Here is an 18,343-nt window from a genome sequence, read left to right as displayed (position 1 = left end):
TGTGTCACTCTCACACCGTCACTCTGTGTCACTCTCACACCGTCACTCTGTGTCATTTTCGCAATGTCACTCTGTGTCACTCTCACGCCGTCACTCTGTGTCACTCTCGAGCCGTCACTCTGTGTCACTCTCGCACCATCACTCTGTGTCACTCTCGCGCCGTCACACTGTGTCACTCTCGCACCATCACTCTGTGTCACTCTCGCGCCGTCACTTTGTGTCACTCTCGCGCCGTCACTCTGTGTCACTCTCGCACCATCACTCTGTGTCACTCTCGCGCCGTCACTCTGTGTCACTCTCACGCCGTCACTCTGTGTCACTCTCGCTCCGTCACTCTGTGTCACTCTCGCAGCATCACTCTGTGTCACTCTCGCAGCATCACTCTGTGTCACTCTCGCACCGTCATTCTGTGTCACTCTCACACCGTCACTGTGTCACTCTCACACTGTCACTCTGTGTCACTCTCGCACTGTCACTCTGAATCACTCTCACACCGTCACGCTGTATCACTCTCACACCGTCAATCTGTGTCACTCTCAGGCCGTCACTCTGTGTCACTCTCACACCGTCACTCTGCTTCACTCTCACACCATCACTCTGTGTCACTCTTGCACTGTCACTCTGTGTCACTCTCGCATCGTCACTCTGTGTCACTCTAACACTGTCACCCTGTGTCACTCTCACACGGTCACTCTGTGTCACTCTCACACCGTCACTCTGTGTCACTCTCACGCCGTCACTCTGTGTCACTCTCACGCCGTCACTCTGTGTCATTCTCACGCCATCACTCCGTGTCACTCTCACGCCGTCACTCAGTATCACCCTCGCACCGTCACTCTGTGTCACTCTCGCGCCGTCACTCTGTGTCACTCTCGCGCCGTCACTCTGCGTCACTCTGTGTCACTCTCACGCCGTCACTCTGTGTCACTCTCACACCGTCTCTCTGCTTCACTCTCACACCATCACTCTGTGTCACTCTTGCACTGCCACGCTGTGACACTCTCACACTGTCACTCTGTGTCACTCTCACACGGTCACTCTGTGTCACTCTCACGCCGTCACTCTGTGTCACTCTCACGCCGTCACTCTGTGTCACTCTCACGCCGTCACTCTGTGTCATTCTCACGCCATCACTCCGTGTCACTCTCACGCCGTCACTCGGTATCACCCTCGCACCGTCACTCTGTGTCACTCTCGCGCCGTCACTCTGTGTCACTCTCGCGCCGTCACTCTGCGTCACTATGTGTCACTCTCGCGCCGTCACTCTGTGTCACTCTCACGCCGTCACTCTGTGTCATTCTCACGCCATCACTCCGTGTCACTCTCACGCCGTCACTCGGTATCACCCTCGCACCGTCACTCTGTGTCACTCTCACGCCGTCACTCTGTGTCACTCTCACGCCGTCACTCTGTGTCACTCTCACTCCATCACTCTGTGTCACTCTCGCACCGTCACTCTGTGTCACTCTCGCAGCGTCACTATGTCACTCTCACAACGTCACTCTGTTTCACTCTCGCAACATCACTCTGTATTACTCTCAAGCCGTCACTCTGTGTCACTCTCACACTGTCACTCTGTTTCACTCTCACACCATCACTCTGTGTCACTCTCGCACCGTCACTCTGTGTCACTCTCACACTGTCACTCTGTTTCACTCTCAGGCCGTCACTCTGTGTCACTCTCAGGCCGTCACTCTGTGTCACACTCACACCATCACTCTGTGTCACACTGTGTCACTCTCACACTGTCACACTGTGTCACTCTCAGGCCGTCACTCTGTGTCACTCTTACACCGTCACTCTGTGTCACTCTCACACCATCACTCTGTGTCACTCTCGCACTGTCACTCGGTGTCACTCTCACGCCGTCACTCTGTGTCACTCTCACGCCGTCACTGTGTCACTCTCACACCGTCACTCTGTGTCACTCTTACACCGTCACTCTGTGTCACTCTCACAACGTCACTCTGTGTCACTCTCACACCATCACTCCGTGTCACTCTCGCACCGTCACTCTGTGTCACTCTCACGCCGTCACTCTGTGTCACTCTCACACCGTCACTCTGTATCACTCTCACACTGTTCATCTGTGTCACTCTGGCACCGTCACTCTGTGTCACTCTCAGGCCGTCACTCGGTATCACTCTCAGGCCGTCACTCTGTGTCACTCTCACACTGTCACTCTGTGTCACTCTCACGCCATCACTCTGTGTCACTCTCACGCCGTCACTCGGTATCAGTCCCAGACCGTCACTCTGTGTCACTCTCACACCGTCACTCTATATCACGCTCACACCGTCACTCTGTGTCACTCTCACACTGTCACTCTGTGTCACTCTGTGTCACTCTGTGTCATTCTCACACTGTCACTCTGTGTCACTCTGTGTCACTCTCACTCCGTCACTCTGTGTCACTCTCACACGTCACTCTGTGTCACTCTCATGCCGTCACTCTGTGTCACTCTCACGCCGTCAATCTGTGTCACTCTCACACTGTCACTCTGTGTCACTCTCAGGCCGTCACTCTGTGTCACTCTCACACTGTCACTCTGTGTCACTCTCACACCATCACTCTGTGTCACTCTCACACTGTCACCCTGTGTCAGGCTCGCACCGTCACTCTGCGTCACTCTCACACGTCACTCTGTGTCACTCTCATGCCGTCACTCTGTGTCACTCTCACACTGTCACTCTGTGTCACTCTCACAACGTCAATCTGTGTCACTCTCGCACCGTCACTTTGTGTCACTCTCACAACGTCACTCTGTGTCACTCTCACACCGTCACTCTGTGTCACTCTCACACTGTCATTCTGGGTCACTCTCACACAGTCACTCTGTGTCACTCTCACACCGTCACTCTGTGTCAATCTGTGTCACTCTCACACCGTCACTCTGTGTCACTCTCACACCGTCACTCTGTGTCACTCTCACACTGTCACTGTGTCACTCTCACACCATCACTCTGTGTCACTCTCACACCGTCACTCTGTGTCACTCTCACACTGTCACTCTGTGTCACTCTCACACCGTCACTCTGTGTCACTCTCACACTGTCACTCTGTGTCACTCTCGCGCCATCACTCTGTGTCACTCTCACACCGTCATTCTGTGTCACTCTGTGTCACTCTCACACTGTCACTCTGTGTCACTCTCGCACCGTCACTCTGTGTCACTCTATGTCATTCTCGCACCGTCACTCTGTGTCACTCTCACACCGTCACTCTGTGTCACTCTCACACTGTCACTCTGTGTCACTCTCACACTGTCACTCTGTTTCACTCTGTGTCACTCTCGCACTGTCACTCTGTTTCACTCTCACACCGTCACTCTGTGTCACTCTCACACTGTCACTCTGTGTCACTCTCACACCGTCACTCTGTGTCAATCTGTGTCACTCTCACACTGTCACTCTGTGTCACTCTCACACCATCACTCTGTGTCACTCTCACACTGTCACTGTGTCACTTTTAAACTGTCACTCTGTGTCACTCTCACACTGTCACTCTGTGTCACTCTCGCACTGTCACTCTGTGTCACTCTCGCACTGTCACTCTGTGTCACTCTCACACTGTCACTCTGTGTCACTCTCACACCGTCACTCTGTGTCAATCAATGTCACTCTCACACTGTCACTCTGTGTCACTCTCACACCATCACTCTGTGTCACTCTCACACTGTCACTCTGTGTCACTTTCACACTGTCACTCTGTGTCACTCTCACACCGTCAATCTGTGTCACTCTCGCTCCGTCACTCTGTGTCACTCTCGCAGCATCACTCTGTGTCACTCTCACAGCGTCACTATGTGTCACTCTCACGCCGACACTCGGTATCACTCTCAGGCCGTCACTCTGTGTCACTCTCGCACCGTCACTCTGTGTCACTCTCACGCCGTCACTCTCACACCGTCACTGTGTCACTCTCACACTGTCACTCTGTGTCACTCTGTGTCACTCTCACACCGTCACGCTGTGTCACTCTCACACTGTCACTCTGTGTCACTCTGACACCGTCACTCTGTGTCATGCTCGCACCGTCACTCTGTGTCACTCTCACACCGTCACTCTGTGTCACTCTCACACGTCACTCTGTGTCACTCTCATGCCATCACTCTGTGTCACTCTCACGACGTCACTCTGTGTCACTCTCACACTGTCACTCTGTGTCACTCTCAGGCCGTCACTCTGTGTCACTCTCACACTGTCACTCTGTGTCACTCTCAGGCCGTCACTCTGTGTCACTCTCACACTGTCACTCTGTGTCACTCTCACACCATCACTCTGTGTGACTCTCACACTGTCACTCTGTGTCACTCTCACACCGTCACTCTGTGTCACTCTCACACTGTCACTCTGTGTCACTCTCACACCGTCACTCTGTGTCACTCTCACACTGTCACTCTGTGTCACTCTCACACCGTCAGTCTGTGTCACTCTCACACTGTCAGTCTGGGTCACTCTCACACAGTCACTCTGTGTCACTCTCACACTGTCACTCTGTGTCAATCTCTGTCACTCTCACACTGTCACTCTCACACTGTCACTCTGTGTCACTCTCACACTGTCACTCTTGGTCACTCTCACACCATCACTCTGTGTCACTCTCACACCGTCACTCTGTGCCACTCTCACACAGTCACTTTGTGTTACTCTCACGCCGTCACTCTGTGTCACTCTCACGCCGTCACTCGGTATCACTCCCAGACCGTCACTCTGTGTCACTCTCACACCGTCACTCTGTGTCACTCTCACACTGTCACTCTGTGTCACTCTCACACCGTCACTCTGTGTCACTCTCACACTGTCACTCTGTGTCACTCTCACACCGTCAGTCTGTGTCACTCTCACACTGTCAGTCTGGGTCACTCTCACACAGTCACTCTGTGTCACTCTCACACAGTCACTCTGTGCCACTCTCACACAGTCACTTTGCGTTACTCTCACGCCGTCACTCTGTGTCACTCTCACGCCGTCACTCGGTATCACTCCCAGACCGTCACTCTGTGTCACTCTCACACCGTCACTCTACATCACGCTCACACCGTCACTCTGTGTCACTCTCACACTGTCACTCTGTGTCACTCTGTGTCACTCTGTGTCACTCTCACACTGTCACTCTGTGTCACTCTGTGTCACTCTCACTCCGTCACTCTGTGTCACTCTCACACCATCACTCTGTGTCACTCTCACACGTCACTCTGTGTCACTCTCATGCCGTCAATCTGTGTCACTCTCACACTGTCACTCTATGTCACTCTCAAGCCGTGACTCTGTGTCACTCTCACACTGTCACTCTGTGTCACTCTCACACCATCACTCTGTGTCACTCTCACACTGTCACCCTGTGTCAGGCTCGCACCGTCACTCTGCGTCACTCTCACACGTCACTCTGTGTCACTCTCATGCCGTCACTCTGTGTCACTCTCACACTGTCACTCTGTGTCACTCTCACACCGTCAATCTGTGTCACTCTCACAATGTCACTCTGTGTCACTCTGTGTCACTCTCACACCGTCACTCTGTGTCACTCTCACACTGTCACTGTGTCACTCTCACACCATCACTCTGTGTCACTCTCACACCGTCACTCTGTGTCACTCTCACACTGTCACTCTGTGTCACTCTCACACCGTCACTCTGTGTCACTCTCACACTGTCACTCTGTGTCACTCTCGCGCCATCACTCTGTGTCACTCTCACACCGTCATTCTGTGTCACTCTGTGTCACTCTCACACTGTCACTCTGTGTCACTCTCGCACCGTCACTCTGTGTCACTCTATGTCATTCTCGCACCGTCACTCTGTGTCACTCTCACACCGTCACTCTGTGTCACTCTCACACAGTCACTCTGTGTCACTCTGTGTCACTCTCACACTGTCACTCTGTGTCATTCTCGCACCGTCACTCTGTGTCACTCTCACACTGTCACTCTGTGTCACTCTCACACCGTCACTCTGTGTCACTCTCACACTGTCACTCTGTGTCACTGTCACACTGTCACTCTGTTTCACTCTGTGTCACTCTCGCACTGTCACTCTGTTTCACTCTCACACTGTCACTCTGTGTCACTCTCACACTGTCACTCTGTGTCACTCTCACACCGTCACTCTGTGTCACTCTCACACTGTCACTCTGTGTCACTCTCACGCCGTCACGCTGTGTCACTCTCACACTGTCACTCTGTGTCACTCTGACGCCGTCACTCTGTGTCATGCTCGCACCGTCACTCTGTGTCACTCTCACACAGTCACTCTGTGTCACTCTGTGTCACTCTCACACTGTCACTCTGTGTCATTCTCGCACCGTCACTCTGTGTCACTCTCACACCGTCACTCTGTGTCACTCTCACACTGTCACTCTGTGTCACTGTCACACAGTCACTCTGTGTCACTCTGTGTCACTCTCGCACTGTCACTCTGTTTCACTCTCACACTGTCACTCTGTGTCACTCTCACACTGTCACTCTGTGTCACTCTCACACCGTCACTCTGTGTCACTCTCGCACCGTCACTCTGTGTCACTCTCACACCGTCACTCTGTGTCACTCTGTGTCACTCTCACACTGTCACTCTGTGTCACTCTCACACCGTCACTCTGTGTCACTCTCACACTGTCACTCTGTGTCACTCTCACGCCGTCACGCTGTGTCACTCTCACACTGTCACTCTGTGTCACTCTGACGCCGTCACTCTGTGTCATGCTCGCACCGTCACTCTGTGTCACTCTCACACCGTCACTCTGTGTCACTCTCGCACCGTCACTCTGTGTCACTCTCGCACCGTCACTCTGTGTCACTCTCATGCCGTCACTCGGTGTCACTCTCACGCAGTCACTCTGTGTCACTCTCACACTGTCACTCTGTGTCACTCTCACACCGTCACTCTGTGTCATGCTCGCACCGTCACTCTGTGTCACTCTCGCACTGTCACTGTGCCACTCTCGCACTGTCCCTCTGTGTCACTCTCACACTATCACTCTGTGTCACTCTCACGCCGTCACTCTGAGTCACTCTCGTGCCGTGACTCTGTGTCACTCTCACACCGTCACTCTGTGTCACTCTGCGTCACTCTCGCACCGTCACTCCGTGTCACTCTCGCACTGTCACTCTGTGTCACTCTCACACCGTCACTCTGTGTCACTCTCACACCGTCACTCTGTGCCAATCTTTGTCACTCTCGCACTGTCACTCTGTGTCACTCTCACACTGTCACTCTGTGTCACTCTCACACAGTCAATCTGTGCCAGTCTCACAACATCACTCTGTGTCACTCTCACACTGTCACTCTGTGTCACTCTCACACTGTCAATCTGTGCCAGTCTCACACCGTCACTCTGTGTCACTCTCGCACCGTCACTCTGTGTCACTCTCACACAGTCACTCTGTGTCACTCTCACACTGTCACTCTGTGTCACTCTCACACCGTCACTCTGTGTCACTCTCACACCGTCACTCTGTGTCACTCTCGCGCCATCACTCTGTGTCACTCTCACACCGTCACTCTGTGTCACTCTCACACCGTCACTCTGTGTCACTCTCACACCGTCACTCTGTGTCACTCTCGCACGGTCACTCTGTGTCACTATCGCGCTGTCGCTCTGTGTCACTCTCGCACCGTCACTCTGTGTCACTCTCACGCATCACTCTGTGTCACTCTCGAACCGTCACTCTGTGTCACTCTCACACAGTCACTCTGTGTCACTCTCAGGCCGTCACTCTGTGTCACTCTCACACTGTCACTCTGTGTCACTCTCACACTGTCACTCTGTGTCACTCTCACACTGTCACTCTGTGTCACTCTCAAACTGTCAATCTGTGTCACTCTCGCACCGTCACTCTGTGTCACTCTCACACCGACAACCTGAATCACTCTAACACTGTCACTCTGTGTCACTCTTACGCTGTCACTCTGTGTCACTCTTCTGCTGTCACTCGGTGTCACTCGCACACCGTCACTGTGTCCTCTGTGTCATTCTCGCACCGTCACTCTGTGTCACTCTGTGTCATTCTCGCACCGACACGCTGTGTCACTCTCACACCGACACTCTGTGTCACTCTCACACTGGCACTCTGTGTCACTCTCGCACCGTCACTCTGTGTCACTCTCACACGGTCACTTTGTGTCACTCTCGCACCGTCACTCTGTGTCACTCTCACGCCGTCACTCTGTGTCACTCTCGCACCGTCACTCTGTGTCACTCTCACGTCGTCACTCTGTGTCACTCTCGCAGCGTAACTCTGTGTCACTCTGTGTCACTCTCATGCCGTCACTCTGTGTCACTCTCGCTCCGTCACTCTGTGTCACTCTCGCACCGTCACTCTGTGTCACTCTCGCAGCGTCACTCTGTGTCACTCTCACACCGTCACTCTGTGTCACTCTCGCTACGTCACTCTGTGTCACTCTCGCAGCGTCATTCTGTGTCACTCTCACACCGTCACTCTGTGTCACTCTGTGTCACTCTCGCACTGTCACTCTGTTTCACTCTCACACCGTCACTCTGTGACACTCTCACACTGTCACTCTGTGTCACTCTAGCACCGTCACTCTGTGTCACTCTCACACTGTCACTCTGTGTCACTCTCACACCGACACTCTGTGTCAATCTGTGTCACTCTCACACCGTCACTCTGTGTCAATCTGTGTCACTCTCACACTGTCACTCTGTGTCACTCTCACACCATCATTCTGTGTCACTCTCACACTGTCACTCTGTGTCACTCTCACACCATCATTCTGTGTCACTCTCACACTGTCACTCTGTGTCACTTTCACACTGTTACTCTGTGTCACTCTCACACTGTCACTCTGTGTCACTCTCGCACTGTCACTCTGTGTCACTCTCACACCGTCTCTCTGTGTCACTCTCACTCCGTCACTCTGTGTCACTCTCGCAGCGTCACTCTGTATCACTCTCGCACTGTCACTCTGTGTCACTCTCACACCGTCACTCTGTATCACTCTCGCACCGTCACTCTGTGTCACTCTCGCAACGTCACTCTGTGTCAAACTCACACTGTCACTCTGTGTCACTTTCGCACCGTCACTCTGTGTCACTCTCACACTGTCACTCTGTGTCACTCTCACACTGTCACTCTGTGTCACTCTCACACAGTCACTCTGTGTCACTCTCACACTGTCGCTCTGTGTCACTCTCACACTGTCACTCTGTATCACTCTGTATCACTCTCAAACTGTCACTCTGTGTCACTCTCACACTGTCACTCTGTGTCACTCTCACACTGTCACTCTGTGTTACTCTCACACTGTCACTCTGTGTCACTCTCACACAGTCACTCTGTGTCACTCTCACACTGTCGCTCTGTGTCACTCTCACACTGTCACTCTGTGTCACTCTCACACTGTCACTCTGTGTCACTCTCACACTGTCACTCTGTGTCACTCTCACACTGTCACTCTGTGTCACTCTCACACAGTCACTCTGTGTCACTCTCGCACCGTCACTCTGTGTCACTCTCACACTGTCACTCTGTGTCACTCTCACACAGTCACTCTGTGTCACTCTCACACTGTCACTCTGTGTCACTCTCTCACAGTCACTCTGTGTCACTCTCGCACCGTCACTCTGTGTCACTCTCATACCGTCACTCTGTGTCACTCTCACACAGTCACTCTGTATCACTCTCAAACTGTCACTCTGTGTCACTCTGTGTCACTCTCACACGGTCACTCTGTATCACTCTCAAACTGTCACTCTGTGTCACTCTGTGTCACTCTCACACGGTCACTCTGTGTCACTCTCTCACAGTCACTCTGTATCACTCTCAAACTGTCACTCTGTGTCACTCTGTGTCACTCTCACACGGTCACTCTGTGTCACTCTGTGTCACTCTCACACCGTCACTCTGTGTCACTCTGTGTCACTCTCACACTGTCACTCTGTGTCACTCTGTGGCACTCTCGCACCATCACTCTGTGTCATTCTCGCACCGTCACTCTGTGTCACTCTCATACAGTCACTCTGTGTCACTCTCACACAGTCACTCTGTGTCACTCTGTGTCATTCTCGCACCGTCACTCTGTGTCACTCTCATACAGTCACTCTGTGTCACTCTCACACAGTCACTCTGTGTCACTCTGTGTCATTCTCGCACCGTCACTCTGTGTCACTCTCACACTGTCACTCTGTGTCACTCTGTGTCACTCTCACACTGTCACTCTGTGTCACTCTCACACCGTCACTCTGTGTCAACCTGTGTCACTCTGTGCCACTCTAGCACCGTCACTCTGTGTCACTCTCACACCGTCACTCTGTTTCACTCTCACACGGTCACTCTGTGTCACTCTCACGCAGTCAATCTGTGTCACTCTCACACTGTCACTCTGTGTCACTCTTACATAGTCACTCTGTGTCACTCTCACACCGTCGCTCTGCGTCACTCTCACACCGTCACTCTGTGTCACTCTCGTGCCGTAATTCTGTGTCACTCTCGTGCCGTCACTCTGTGTCACTCTCGTGCCGTCACTCTGTGTCACTCTCACGCAGTCAATCTGTGTCACTCTCACGCAGTCACTCTGTGTCACTCTCACGCAGTCACTCTTTGTCACTCTCACGCAGTCAATCTGTGTCACTCTCACACTGTCACTCTGTTTCACTCTCACACTTTCACTCTGTGTCATCTCACACTGTCAATCTGTGTCACTCTCACACTGTCACTCTGTGTCACACTCACACAGTCACTATCTGTCACTCTCACACGGTCACACTGTGTCACTCTCACACTGTCACTCTGTGTCACTCTCACACCGTCACTGTGTGTCACTGTGTGTCACTCTCACACTGTCACTCTGTGTCACTCTGTGTCACTCTCACACTGTCACTCTGTGTCACTCTCACACCATCATTCTGTGTCACTCTCACACTGTCACTCTGTGTCACTCTCACACCGACACTCTGTGTCAATCTGTGTCACTCTCACACCGTCACTCTGTGTCAATCTGTGTCACTCTCACACTGTCACTCTGTGTCACTCTCACACCATCATTCTGTGTCACTCTCACACTGTCACTCTGTGTCACTTTCACACTGTCACTCTGTGTCACTCTCACACTGTCACTCTGTGTCACTCTCGCACTGTCACTCTGTGTCACTCTCGCAGCGTCACTCTGTGTCACTCTCGCAGCGTCACTCTGTGTCACTCTCGCAGCGTCACTGTGTCACTCTCACACCGTCACTCTGTATCACTCTCGCACCGTCACTCTGTATCACTCTCACACCATCACTCTGTTTCACTCTCACACCATCACTCTGTGTCACTCTCGCAACGTCACTCTGTGTCAAACTCACACTGTCACTCTGTGTCACTTTCGCACCGTCACTCTGTGTCACTCTCACACTGTCACTCTGTGTCACTCTCACACTGTCACTCTGTGTCACTCTCACACAGTCACTCTGTGTCACTCTCACACTGTCTCTCTGTGTCACTCTCACACTGTCACTCTGTATCACTCTGTATCACTCTCAAACTGTCACTCTGTGTCACTCTCTCACAGTCACTCTGTGTCACTCTCACACTGTCACTCTGTGTCACTCTGTGTCACTCTCACACTGTCACTCTGTGTCACTCTCTCACAGTCACTCTGTATCACTCTCAAACTGTCACTCTGTGTCACTCTCACACCGTCACTCTGTGTCACTCTGTGTCACTCTCACACTGTCACTCTGTGTCACTCTGTGTCACTCTCGCACCGTCACTCTGTGTCACTCTCATACAGTCACTCTGTGTCACTCTCACACTGTCACTCTGTGTCACTCTGTGTCATTCTCGCACCGTCACTCTGTGTCACTCTCACACTGTCACTCTGTGTCACTCTGTGTCATTCTCGCACCGTCACTCTGTGTCACTCTCATACAGTCACTCTGTGTCACTCTCACACTGTCACTCTGTGTCACTCTGTGTCATTCTCGCACCGTCACTCTGTGTCACTCTCACACTGTCACTCTGTGTCACTCTCACGCCGTCACTCTGTGTCACTCTAGCACCGTCACTCTGTGTCACTCTCACACCGTCACTCTGTTTCACTCTCACACGGTCACTCTGTGTCACTCTCACGCAGTCACTCTGTGTCACTCTCACGCAGTCAATCTGTGTCACTCTCACACTGTCACTCTGTGTCACTCTTACATAGTCACTCTGTGTCACTCTCACACCGTCGCTCTGCGTCACTCTCACACCGTCACTCTGTGTCACTCTCGTGCTGTAATTCTGTGTCACTCTCGTGCCGTCACTCTGTGTCACTCTCGTGCCGTCACTCTGTGTCACTCTCACGCAGTCAATCTGTGTCACTCTCACGCAGTCACTCTGTGTCACTCTCACGCAGTCACTCTTTGTCACTCTCACGCAGTCAATCAGTGTCACTCTCACACTGTCACTCTGTTTCACTCTCACACTTTCACTCTGTTTCACTCTCACACTGTCACTCTGTATCACTCTACACAGTCACTCTGTGTCATCTCACACTGTCACTCTGTGTCACACTCACACAGTCACTATCTGTCACTCTCACACGGTCACACTGTGTCACTCTCACACTGTCACTCTGTGTCACGCTCACACCGTCACTGTGTGTCACTGTGTGTCACTCTCACACTGTCACTCTGTGTCACTCTGTGTCACTCTCACACAGTCACTCTGTGTCACTCTCACACTGTCACTCTGTGTCACTCTCACACCGATACTTTCTGTCACTCTCACACTGTCACTCTGTGTCACTCTCACACAGTCACTCTGTGTCACTCTCACACCATCACTGTGTCACTCTGTGACCCTCTCACACCGATACTTTCTGTCACTCTCACACTGTCACTCTGTGTCAATCTGTGTCACTCTCACACTGTCACTCTGTGTCAATCTGTGTCACTCTCACACTGTCACTCTGTGTCACTCTCACACCGTCACTCTGTGTCACTCTGTGTCACTCTCACACTGTCACTCTGTGTCAATCTGTGTCACTCTCACACTGTCACTCTGTGTCACTCTCACACCGTCACTCTGTGTCACTCTGTGTCACTCTCACACTGTCACTCTGTGTCACTCTCACACCGTCACTCTGTGTCACTCTCACACCGTCACTCTGTGTCACTCTCACACTGTCACTCTGTGTCACTCTCACACCGTCACTCTGTGTCACTCTCACACTGTCACTCTGTGTCAATCTGTGTCACTCTCACACTGTCACTCTGTGTCACTCTCACACCGTCACTCTGTGTCACTCTCACACCGTCACTCTGTGTCACTCTCACACTGTCACTCTGTGTCAATCTGTGTCACTCTCACACTGTCACTCTGTGTCACTCTCACACCGTCACTCTGTGTCACTCTGTGTCACTCTCACACCATCACTCTGTGTCACTCTCACACCGTCACTCTGTGTCACTCTCACACAGTCACTCTGTGTCACTCTCACACCGTCACTCTGTGTCACTCTCACACAGTCACTCTGTGTCACTCTCACACCGTCACTCTGTGTCACTCTCACACAGTCACTCTGTGTCACTCTCACACTGTCACTCTGTGTCACTCTCACACTGTCTCTCTGTGTCACACTGTCTCTCTGTGTCACACTGTGTCACTCTCGTGCCGTCACTCTGTGCCACTCGCACACCATCAATCTGTGTCAACCTGTGTCACTCTCACACTGTCACTCTGTGTCACTATGTGTCACTCTCGCACCATCACTCTGTGTCATTCTGTGTCACTCTCACAACGTCAATCTTTGTCACTCTCACACCGTCACTCTGTTTCACTCTCACACTGTCACTCTGTGTCACTCTGTGTCACTCTCACACTGTCACTCTGTGTAACTATCACACAGTCACTCTGTGTCACTCTGTGTCACTCTCACACCGTCCCTCTGTGTCACTCTCACGCCGTCACTCTGTGTCACTCTCGTGCCGTCATTCTGTGTCACTCTCGTGCTGTCACTCTGTGTCACTCTCGCACCGTCACTCTGTGTCACTCTCACGCAGTCACTCTATGTCACTCTCACACTGTCACACTGAGTCACTCTACACTGTCACTCTGTGTCACTGTCACACTGTCACTCTGTGTCATCTCACAGTCAATCTGTGTCACTCTCACACTGTCACTCTGTGTCACACTCACACTGTCACTCTTTGTCACTCTCACACAGTCACTATCTGTCACTCTCACACTGTCACTCTGTGTCACTCTCAAACAGTCACTCTGTGTCACTCTCACACTGTCACTCTGTGTCACTTTCGCACAGTCACTCTGTGTCACTCTCACACTGTCACTCTGTGTCACTTTCGCACCGTCACTCTGTGTCACTCTCACACTGTCACTCTGTGTCACTCTCAAACAGTCACTCTGTGTCACTCTCACACTGTCACTCTGTGTCACTTTCGCACCGTCACTCTGTGTCACTCTCACACTGTCACTCTGTGTCACTTTCGCACCGTCACTCTGTGTCACTCTCACACTGTCACTCTGTGTCACTTTCGCACCGTCACTCTGTGTCACTCTCACACTGTCACTCTGTCACTCTCACACTGTCACTCTGTGTCACTCTCGCACCGTCACTCTGTGTCACTCTCGCACCGTCACTCTCTGTCACTCTCACACTGTCACTCTGTGTCACTCTCGCACCGTCACTCTGTGTCACTGTCACACAGTCACTCTGTGTCACTCTCACACTGTCACTCTGTGTCACTCTCACACAGTCACTCTGTGTCACTCTCAAACTGTCACTCTGTGTCACTCTCACACCGTCACTCTGTGTCACTCTGTGTCACTCTCACACTGTCACTCTGTGTCACTCTGTGTCACTCTCGCACCATCACTCTGTGTCATTCTCGCACCGTCACTCTGTGTCACTCTCATACAGTCACTCTGTGTCACTCTCACACTGTCATTCTGTGTCACTCTCACACTGTCACTCTGTGTCACTCTCACGCCGTCACTCTGTGTCACTCTCACACCGTCACTCTGTGTCAACCTGTGTCACTCTGTGTCACTCTAGCACCGTCACTCTGTGTCACTCTCACACCGTCACTCTGTTTCACTCTCACACGGTCACTCTGTGTCACGCTCACGCAGTCACTCTGTGTCACTCTGTGTCACTCTCACACCGTCCCTCTGTGTCACTCTCACGCCGTCACTCTGTGTCACTCTCGTGCCGTCATTCTGTGTCACTCTCGTGCCGTCACTCTGTGTCACTCTCGCACCATTACTCTGTGTCACTCTCACGCAGTCACTCTGTGTCACTCTCACACTGTCACACTGAGTCACTCTACACGGTCACTCTGTGTCACTGTCACACTGTCACTCTGTGTCATCTCACAGTCAATCTGTGTCACTCTCACACTGTCACTCTGTGTCACACTCACACTGTCACTCTTTGTCACTCTCACACAGTCACTATCTGTCACTCTCACACTGTCACTCTGTGTCACTCTCAAACAGTCACTCCGTGTCAAACTCACACTGTCACTCTGTGTCACTTTCGCACCGTCACTCTATGTCACTCTCACACTGTCACTCTGTGTCACTCTCACACAGTCACTCTGTGTCACTCTCACACCGTCACTCTGTGTCACTCTCACACCGTCACTCTGTGTCACTCTCACACAGTCACTCTGTGTCACTCTCACACTGTCACTCTGTGTCACTCTCACACTGTCACTCTGTGTCACTCTCACACAGTCACTCTGTGTCACTCTCACACCGTCACTCTGTGTCACTCTCACACAGTCACTGTGTCACTCTCAAACTGTCACTCTGTGTCACTCTCACACCGTCACTCTGTGTCACTCTGTGTCACTCTCACACTGTCACTCTGTGTCACTCTCGCACCATCACTCTGTGTCATTCTCGCACCGTCACTCAGTGTCACTCTCATACAGTCACTCTGTGTCACTCTCACACTGTCATTCTGTGTCACTCTCACACTGTCACTCTGTGTCACTCTCACGCCGTCACTCTGTCACTCTCACACCGTCACTCTGTGTCAACCTGTGTCACTCTGTGTCACTCTAGCACCGTCACTCTGTGTCACTCTCACACCGTCACTCTGTTTCACTCTCACATGGTCACTCTGTGTCACTCTCATGCAGTCACTCTGTGTCACTCTCACGCAGTCAATCTGTGTCACTCTCGCACCATCACTCTGTGTCACTCTCACGCAGTCACTCTGTGTCACTCTCACACTGTCACTCTGTGTCACTCTACACAGTCACTCTGTGTCACTCTCACACCGTCACTCTGTTTCACTCTCACACAGTCACTCTGTGTCACTCTGTGTCACTCTCGCACTGTCACTCTGTGTAACTCTCACAAAGTCACTCTGTGTCACTCTGTATCACTCTCACACCGTCACTCTGTGTCACTCCCACACCGTCACTCTGTGTCACTCTCACGCCGTCTCTCTGTGTCACTCTCACGCCGTCACTCTGTGTCACTCTCGTGCCGTCACTCTGTGTCACTCTCACACTGTCACTCTGTTTCACTCTCACACTGTCACTCTGTATCACTCTTACATAGTCACTCTGTGTCACTCTCACACCGTCACTCTGTGTCACTCTCGTGCCGTCATTCTGTGTCACTCTCGTGCCGTCACTCTGTGTCACTCTCGTGCCGTCTCTCTGTGTCACTCTCACGCAGTAACTCTGTGTCACTCTCACGCAGTCACTCTGTGTCACTCTCGCACCGTCACTCTGTGTCACTCTATACAGTCACTCTGTGTCATCTCACACTTTCAATCTGTGTCACTCTCACACTGTCACTCTGTGTCACTCTCACACAGTCACTATCTGTCACTCTCACACTGTCACTCTGTGTCACTCTCACACTGTCACTCTGTGTAACTTTCACAGTCACTCTATGTCACTCTCACACCGTCACTCTGTGTCACTCTCACACCGTCACTGTGTCACTCTGTGTCACTCTCACACCGTCACTGTGTCACTCTGTGTCACTCTCGCACCATCACTCTGTGTCATTCTCGCACCGTCACTCTGTGTCACTCTCACACTGTCACTCTGTGTCTCTCGCGCACCGTCACTCTGTGTCTCTCGCGCACCGTCACTCTGTGTCACTTTCACACTGTCACTCTGTGGCACTCTCACACTGTCATTCTGTGTCACTCTAACACTGTCACTCTGTGTCACTCTCGCGCCGTCACTCTGTGTCACTCACACCGTCACTCTGTGTCAACCTGTGTCACTCTGTGTCACTCTAGCACCGTCACTCTGTGTCACTCTGTGTCACTCTCACACCGTCACTCTGTGTCACTCTCACACCGTCACTCTGTTTCACTCTCACACAGTCACTCTGTGTCACTCTGTGTCACTCTCACGCAGTCACTCTATGTCACTCTCACGCTGTCACCCTGTGTCACTCTCGCACAGTCACTCTGTGTCACTCTCACACAGTCACTCTGTGTCACTCTCACACTGTCACTCTGTGTCACACTCGCGCCGTCACTCTGCGTCACTCTCACGCCGTCATTCTGTGTCACTCTCACGCCGTCACTCTGTGTCACGCTCACACGGTCACTCTGTGTCACTCTCACGCAGTCACTCTGTGTCACTCTCACGCAGTCAATCTGTGTCACTCTCGCACCATCACTCTGTGTCACTCTCACGCAGTCACTCTGTGTCACTCTCACACTGTCACTCTGTTTCACTCTCACACAGTCACTCTGTGTCACTCTGTGTCACTCTCGCAGTGTCACTCTGTGTAACTCTCGTGCCGTCACTCTGTGTCACTCTCACACTGTCACTCTGTTTCACTCTCACACTGTCACTCTGTATCACTCTTACATAGTCACTCTGTGTCACTCTCACACCGTCACTCTGTGTCACTCTCGTGCCGTCATTCTGTGTCACTCTCGTGCCGTCACTCTGTGTCACTCTCGTGCCGTCTCTCTGTGTCACTCTCACGCAGTAACTCTGTGTCACTCTCACGCAGTCACTCTGTGTCACTCTCGCACCGTCACTCTGTGTCACTCTCACGCAGTCACTCTGTGTCACTCTCACACTGTCACTCTGTGTCACTCTATACAGTCACTCTGTGTCACTGTCACACTGTCACTCTGTGTCATCTCACACTTTCAATCTGTGTCACTCTCACACTGTCACTCTGTGTCACTCTCACACAGTCACTATCTGTCACTCTCACACTGTCACTCTGTGTCACTCTCACACTGTCACTCTGTGTAACTTTCACAGTCACTCTATGTCACTCTCACACCGTCACTCTGTGTCACTCTCACACCGTCACTGTGTCACTCTGTGTCACTCTCACACCGTCACTGTGTCACTCTGTGTCACTCTCGCACCATCACTCTGTGTCATTCTCGCACCG

At 52.1% G+C, this 18,343-nt stretch overlaps 1 protein-coding gene across 5 annotated transcripts in view; it reads right to left on the bottom strand.

Annotated features, from left to right (window-relative positions):
• LOC121272639 (latent-transforming growth factor beta-binding protein 1-like) overlaps positions 1-18,343 on the bottom strand; it is a 754,836-nt gene that overhangs the window by 240,330 nt on the left and 496,163 nt on the right. The window lies entirely within an intron of this gene.

This window comes from Carcharodon carcharias, chromosome 34 (assembly GCF_017639515.1).
Source record: "Carcharodon carcharias isolate sCarCar2 chromosome 34, sCarCar2.pri, whole genome shotgun sequence".
In the NCBI taxonomy this organism is placed as follows: Eukaryota; Metazoa; Chordata; class Chondrichthyes; order Lamniformes; family Lamnidae; genus Carcharodon; species Carcharodon carcharias.
The sequence above is the reverse complement of the archived record's forward strand: the minus strand, read 5'-3'. Positions and strand labels throughout refer to the sequence as shown.